At 30.9% G+C, this 8,058-nt stretch overlaps 1 long non-coding RNA gene across 1 annotated transcript; it reads right to left on the bottom strand.

Annotated features, from left to right (window-relative positions):
* Positions 1-6,743: 6,743 nt before the first annotated feature.
* On the bottom strand, positions 6,744-7,670 carry LOC108465953 (uncharacterized). The gene is made up of 2 exons (XR_001868588.2): positions 7,473-7,670; positions 6,744-7,204 (listed from the first exon to the last, which is right to left on the bottom strand). It is a non-coding gene; the product is annotated as an uncharacterized LOC108465953 (long non-coding RNA).
* Positions 7,671-8,058: the final 388 nt, after the last annotated feature.

Below are 8,058 nucleotides of genomic sequence, written 5' to 3'. Positions count from 1 at the left end.
CAAAGCCAAATCTTCATCTTTGAATGTCTCATCCATATTTAGCAAATCAGTGACTAACTGATTAAATTTGGTGATGTGATCATTCATTGTGGTACTTGGGACGTAAGTGAAGCGAAACAGTCTTTTCTTCAAGTGGAGCTTATTTTGACTGTTTTTCTTCAAAAATTTTTCTTCAAGTGCCACCCACAACTTATTTGCAGAAGTCTCCTTTGAAAAAGCATACCTCTGCTCTCGAGAAAGGCATGATCGAATTGTGCCACATGCCAACCGATTGATCGCCTTCCAATCTTTCTCCTGACATCATCCGGTTTCTCTTCATCAATGGCAATGTCTAGACCCTGCTGAAAAAGGGCATCTAGAACCTCACTTTGCCACATACCAAAATGGCCCGTGCCATCAAAGATCTCCACGGCCAATCTTGCATTTGCAATTGTCGGTCTTGTCCACATGGACGATGTTGAAGCTCCTACACCAACCGTTTTCTCCATAATCTTTCAATATACCTAAGAAAATCTTTTTGATGTGGAAGATCAGTTTAAACCGCAACCACAGAGCATACTACGATTAACCTTCGACTCGATACCACTTGTTGTTTCAATAGGTCGAAGCGTGTAAATTATTGTACTAAAAATCACAAAAGTTCAATTCCGTGAAAGAGAGGTGGATCACAAGGATCTCTTAAATACCAAGTCTTTCCTTAGTCAGAATATTCCTTCTATCGTAATTTAATAGGACAATTAAATACTACTATTATACCCTCAAATATTGAAAGAAAAATAGGACAAGAAAGAACACAAGAATTTTAACGAGGTTCGTAAATTATACCTACGCCCTCGGCACTAACACCAAATGATAACTTTACTATCTCCAAAATATTACAAACAAATAGAATTCATTAAGAATTCTCAAATGGGAGAAGAGAGAAAACTAAGAGAGAAAGATTGGTTGGGATGGTTGAAATGAGAAATGGTTAGGCCTATTTATAGTTGAGGTTCAGGGACTAACTTGCAAATAGCCTAAAAAATTAGGGACCAAAATTGCAATTATCCCATTCAACTTTAAACAACTTGCCTACCACTTTTTTTCTTTCGGTGCCACTTGCACCTCCCATTTTTGACTTTTCAACACCCCTTTTAATTTGACTTTTCAACAATATGTTCAATTCCAAGATTTTTATTTTTCCTTGAATTAATTTTATGTTGAATTTCTAGAAATGCCTTCAATATTTTGTATTTGTCCATTTCATTTAAAGGTAAATCTGGTTTTGAATCATGCTATCACATTGTTTTATTTTTGAATAGTTTTATTTAATTTTTTATTATATATTTTAAAAGTAAAGACTAAAATGATAAAAACTATAAATATTGAAGGTTAAAAATTATTTTACCTTTTTTTATAATAGCCGCATCTGAAATTTTAATAGCAAAATTGGTTGCATGAACTAATATTTTTAAATAAAAAAGTATAAGGATCCAATGTCTCAAATTTGAAGTATAGGGATTAGCTTTTAATTTTCAAAAGAGTATAAGGACCTCTAGCGTATTCAAACCTAAAATATTTTAAGCTAAAAAGTATAATAAGCCCTTAACATTTTCAAAAAAATAAAAATCAATTCAAGTCTCTCCGTGAAAAATGCTCCCAACTAGGTCCTCAAAAGTTAAAAGTTCAACAATTAAACCCTTTGTCCAACGGTCTTTGTCATTGATCATTATTGTAACGAAAAATATTAAAATATGTATTTAAATGATATTTAAATTAATTAATGTTATGATATATAGAATATATAAACACAATTTTTAATTAAAAATAATTTATTAGGTTTTTAATACTATTTTGATATTAAAAATATTCAACTTAAATTATAGTACAAATAAAATAAAATAAACTATGGTAACTCATTGTTAATACTATGGTATATGAATTATAAAATTTAAATACTTTTTAAGTAATTAATATAAAATATTTGTAAAATTTAATTCAATATATAATTCATATTTATCTTTTAATTTTTCAACATTAATCTTATTAAAGGTTATTATCATATTTTTCTTTTTGATACAATATTTAGAATTACCTATAGCCTCTCATTAACCCTTAAATAAGAATATAATGCACATCAACACACTCAAATCTACGGTCTTTATGCACTAGCAATAATACTGATACTGATGGTACAATCAATTGAAAAGATTTTATATTTTATAAAGTGGCACTTAAAAGTAGCTTTTGAAAAGCAAATTAAATGTTTTTGGTTTGGTTTGGAAAGTCAAATCGAAAAGTTTGACTTAAAAAACTATCTATTTGCCATTACTTTTAATATGAAAAAAACAGATTTAGCTTAAAAAGCATTTTTCAAAATTGACTCTTGTTTTGAATCTTTTATGCTTGACAGAAATAAATTAATTGGCCTAAATTACAATACAGACATTATTTGAGCATAATTTAGTGTGTGTTATATTTAGAATGAAGTGTGGATAATAAAATTTGGACCATTGTATTTTAATCTTTTAATCTTAAAATAAAATTAAGTATTTGTTTAACAAGTTAATTTGATTATGCAGGTGTAATTCCACATCAAATTGGTAATTTAACAAGTTTGCAACTTCTCGATTTATCTAGTAATTCTTTAACCGGTATTATATATACTTGCTTCACTCATCTTTTTCTTAATTGCTTTTTTTTCTTTCTTAAATATATTTTTCTTCAATTTATATATGTGTAATTATGAATGCATAAAATATTTGACACTTGAGCATTTAACTTAATGTTTAATTGAAATGATTTAAATTCAAAATTATATGCTTCTAAAATTACTCAAATTTAAAAATAATTGGATCTAAATATATTATATGTCACATTCACTTTGGTGATACTGTCATTATTTAATTATTTCAACCACCTTTTTATGTAGTATACGACATATTAACATAACTAAATTATAGAACACTCATTATGGGTGAAAATAAAAATAAGACTAATACATTTAAAAATTTCTGAATTATAGCACATTATTAAACAAAGTTCTTATGTTTTTTAGTTAAATAAACCCTAATTTTAACTAGTGGCAGAGTTAGAAAAAAATATTTGGGCGGAATTAAATTATATATTTTTGAAGGATTAAATTAAATTTTTATTATTTTTTAGGGGTCAAAGTACAATTTTACCATTACTAATTTAAAATTTTATAAATTATAAAAAACTTAAATGGAAAGTTTTCCTCTCTCAATGTAAATCTAAAAGCATAAGATTTAAAAGTGTAGTATAATGGTTGCTCACCTCATTTCTAAATTAATGGTGGGGGGTTTGGTCCTACTCATAAGAATAGAGCAAATTTCATAACCAACTATTTACTTTTCTTAGGAGCACCTATAGCGAAGAGATTAATCATTACTAATCACAACTATCAATAATAGGTAGTTGATTTTGAAAACAACCCTTTTAATCTTAAAAAAAATTTCAGGTTATTGGAGTCCTTTGCTCTCTACCTTTTCCTCTCTCTTTCTCGGCTTCCTCCTTCCTTTCCACAAATGATATTGCATACACAGCAAAGGCAAATTACAAGCAGGTGAGAAGTGTCTGTAGTCACAAACAACCATTTTTCTAAGCCTTGACTTTAGCCTTTTCTCCAGAATGGAAATCAATTGGAAGGAATACTGCCGTTATCTTTGATTAATTGCAGCGAACTACTAGTTCTGAATGTTGCAAACAACAACTTAAGTGATATCTTTCCCCATTGGTTACGCATGCTTCCAAGCCTGCGAGTTCTTATTTTGAGATCTAATAGATTCCATGGTTCCATTCAAGATTCCTTAACCAATTTTTCCTTCTCCAAATTGCAAATGGTTGACTCTCTCATAATGACTTCACAGGCTTATTGCCAACCGAGTTCTTCCAAAATCTCAAGGCTCTGAAAGAAGAAGTTGGATATGATTCTGAATATTTTTCATACTCTGTTAATTTAACAATAAAAGATTTGGAGCTAGAGTTTACGAAAGCCGTACATATGCCCATATTCACATGCGTAGATTTATCGGACAATGGATTCCATGGAGAAATTCCTAAGGTAGTTGGAGAGCTTAGATTGGTTCTTGCACTCAATCTCTCTCATAATAGCCTGACTGGTCCTATCCCACCGTCATTTGGGAATTTGGCAGCACGTGAATCATTAGATCTCTCATTTAATAAGCTGAGTGGTAGAATCCCTTCTCAATTGACAAATTTGACATTTCTTGAAGTGTTAAGGTTTTGGAACAATAATCTTGTGGGGCCCATTCCCCAAGTCAAGCAATTTGATACATTTGAAAACGACTCTTATCAAGGGAACTTGGGTTTGTGTGGATTACCATTGTCAAAGGAATGTAGCAATGATGAAAGATCACAACAAGCACAAGATGAGGAAGATAATGGAAATGGAACAGCTTTTTTTTGGAAAGTTGCGATGATGGGGTATGGATGTGGAATGGTGTTAGGAATTAGCATTGCATATATTGTATTCACGACAGGAAGACCATGGTGGCTTGTAAGAATGATTGAGAGAGACTTGCAAAACAAAGTTTCAAGCTGGTTTGGGAAGAAAAGAAAGTAGCCCTGCAAATCCATCTTTATATGTGAGTTATTGTATTTCATAGAAATAAACATGCTAAATGAATAATTAGGTAAATCTCGAATTGATTATTTTTATTTTCATCCATCAGGAATGAGTCCGAGAAAAGATGAAGTTCCTCAGCTTCTATAAGAGCAAGATGTCATGTATGTTCTGCACCCATAGCTGCTTCTCTCCGTGGAATGTATATTCTGATAATGGGTGTTCTTACTGATAGTTTGCTTTGGTTTTTCAGTTTTTCCTTGCATAGTTTTTCAGCTTTTATGGTGTGGGATTTTAACATTTCGCAAGAAGTTGATTTGTTTTCAAGTTTTGAAACAAATTGCAACACCCACTATAAATACTTCTTTATTTTAGGCAAGTGTTTGTGTGATAAATTTTTGTAACCTCATCAATTCGGCCTAGACGTTAGACTCAAATTCAAAAGATTACATTAGTCATCGAAATAGCTTAGTGAGTTACTGGAGTTTTTGAAATCAGTTATTTTAAAATATTTAATTTATCTTAGAAGGAAAAACTTAGTTAATTATAAATTTATTTATTATTCAAAATTTTAATTATACTTTAGCAGCAGAAAACAACAACAACCCAAATATCTCATGCCATTGTACTAAATAAAATAAAACAATCTTTAAATAATAATATATCAAATGCTAAGAATAAGTATTTTAATATATAAGCCGAGCTGAGATCCTTGGGATGTCGTATCTTCATTCTAACTTGGTGGGTTATCTGTAACACCCCTAACCTATCTCCGTCGTTAGATTAGGGTTACGGAGAATTACAGAGAATTACAGTACCTAAACTTGGTAGGTTATCTGTAACACCCCTAACCTCTCTCCTGTATTGTTACTATAACATTCAGTAACATAATTTAATTACAGTAAAAATAATCTCACGAGTCTTAAATTGAGCTTACGAGGACCTAAAAATAGTTTGAAAACATTTTGGAGTCATTTTGAAATAAAATTGAAAAATTTGAAAAAACTTGAAAACAAGGGCCACATGGCAGAGTGGCCAGGCCATTGATTTGGTGGCCAGGCCATTGATTTGGTTGAGCGGTTTGATTGGCTTAGATTAAATTAAAAATATGATAATTATAAGATTAATCATTTTAGTAATGAGATTAAATATTATAATAGTAAAATTAAAATTAATGATAAAACATGTGTTTAAATTCAAACGTAATAATAAGGTAAAATAGGAATATAAAATGATCATAGAAAATATTAAACTAAAATTATATATAATGAAAATTTTGAGTTATTCAATATTTTGAAAATTTCAAGTGGGTTTATAATTTCATTAATAGAATAATACTATGTACCATATTTTTGTTTTTATTAATGGAGTATTCTGTATGATTTATTTAAATATGATGTATCACTTTATGTATTAGTATAAATATTTTAATTATTTATTTATTTATAATAATTTTAAATTATTTATTGTATTAAATTTAAACTTTAAAATTATAGAAGTTAATGGTGTTGTTATATCGAAAATGAGTAAATAAATTAACAACCCCTCTATATGTTAATTGACTTGAAATATATATGTTTGTACCTATTTATTTATTCCCATGTAATAATATTATATTAAAAAACTGATGAAATTAGACTAAATTTAGAGTGGGTTTAGATGGATAATACGTTTTAGCTGCGATTAGTATAAAAATAGAGGTGACAGTAAGATTAAATATTACAACAATATTATAGCTTGAAACAAAAAATAAGCTAAACGCACCGTACAGTACTCCACCGCTCATCTAAACATATCGTTACTAGCATAGATACAAGAATTTGGATGGTCGATACGATTAAATTAATTCCCTGCTAAAAGAATAAAAATGACTGTCTATCGATTGCAATGTTGCTGATATTTCAGTAACTTGATTTATTTATAATAATATGAATTTTGACTGAGAAAAAAAATCTTTTAAATGATTTAATTTTTATTATGTGGATAAGGTTGACGAAGACCTTTTCAAGTCAATATACAGCTCTTTAGTATTACTATTTTTATCTCTATCAATCATGCCTGATTGTCTTGCATGCCCTTTTTTTTAATTTTTGTTTTTCCTTTTAGTGTGAATGCTTAAAAATCACAGTAGCTAGTAGCAAGGATATGAAAGTAGATATTTTCGAAATGAGTTAAAGATGTGCAAAGAGAAATTACATCATACTACACTTGTTCACACTAGCCATCACTTTTAAGATGTTCCTCCTAATTAATTGTTAAATGAACAAACTCACTCATGAAATTGGACTGCACTTACCGACGTAGAGATTTAAGAACCAAATAGCAAAACAAAAAAGAACCAAAATAAATTAAAACAGTCCATTAAACAGACTCAAATAGACCTAAACCCCATTACAATGAAAAAAACCAAATAAATCAAATAACTCAATGCCTAAAAGGCCCAATGGCCCAAAACTTAGACCTAGGTTCAGCCAAACAGAAACCTAGGGTTTCCCTTGCGCCGCAGCTGGCCTCACAGCACCGTACAACCTCCAATGCTTCAGCAGCCTCCAGTACACAGCCTCCGTACGCCCCATGTCGAGTGCCACGTACCACCACGACTGGCTCTGTACCCCGTACCTGCAAACCAAAACACGACAATAGCACAAAATAGCAAAAAGAATGTATTTTTCTTTTTTATTTCGGCTATATAAAGCCATACAAAATTGTATTGTTTTTTTAGACACGATCTATTGAACACGCATACTGAAATACAAAAGCAACAAAAAATCAAAAGGTGATTTCGGATTCGATTCTTCTTTTCCAGTTGTTTTCTTCTTTGTTTTTTTTGGTTTTACATACTGTGTATTTGGAGTATAAAAGAAAGAAAAGAAAAGTGAAGGCTTACCTTGCAAATATGCCATGAGATTCCTTCTGCTTCGTTGAAATCGAGGTATGAGGGATCCCAAAGCTGGAAAAACAATCGCCGAGGCTCGAATACACTGGTCGCCGACTGTTGTGGTGGATCGACGTTTGAGCAAAAGGGAATTAGGGTTCGGCCGAATATGGAAAAGGGAGTGTTTAGGTTTTTTTTTCCTAAATGGCTAAGGGTATTAGTTTTAGGGTTTTTTTTTTGTTTTAACAATGTATATGAAACGGCACCATTTAGGGCCTATTTCAGTGGCTCCAAAACGGTGCCGTCTAAGCCAACCCGTTTCTACCCGATCCGATTGCCCCCAGGATCTGTGTGTTTTTGCGGAGAGGGGATATTTGTGCATTGAGTCCTTCTTTTTCGCGTTGACGTTCAATTGGAACCCATTCATATTTTTCATTTTCTTAATTTATTTCTGCAACTTGTGCGTAAATCCAATTTAGTCTGCGCCTCAACGCTGCATTTGGGAATCTGGAATATTTCCAGTTTCGATCCCTGCACATTCGCACGCATTATGATTTAGTCCCTATTCTATTTTTAATGGCTTATTTTATTTATTAAT

The sequence above is a fragment of the Gossypium arboreum genome, chromosome 1 (genome assembly GCF_025698485.1).
Source record: "Gossypium arboreum isolate Shixiya-1 chromosome 1, ASM2569848v2, whole genome shotgun sequence".
Classification (NCBI taxonomy): domain Eukaryota; kingdom Viridiplantae; phylum Streptophyta; class Magnoliopsida; order Malvales; family Malvaceae; genus Gossypium; species Gossypium arboreum.
The sequence above is the reverse complement of the archived record's forward strand: the minus strand, read 5'-3'. Positions and strand labels throughout refer to the sequence as shown.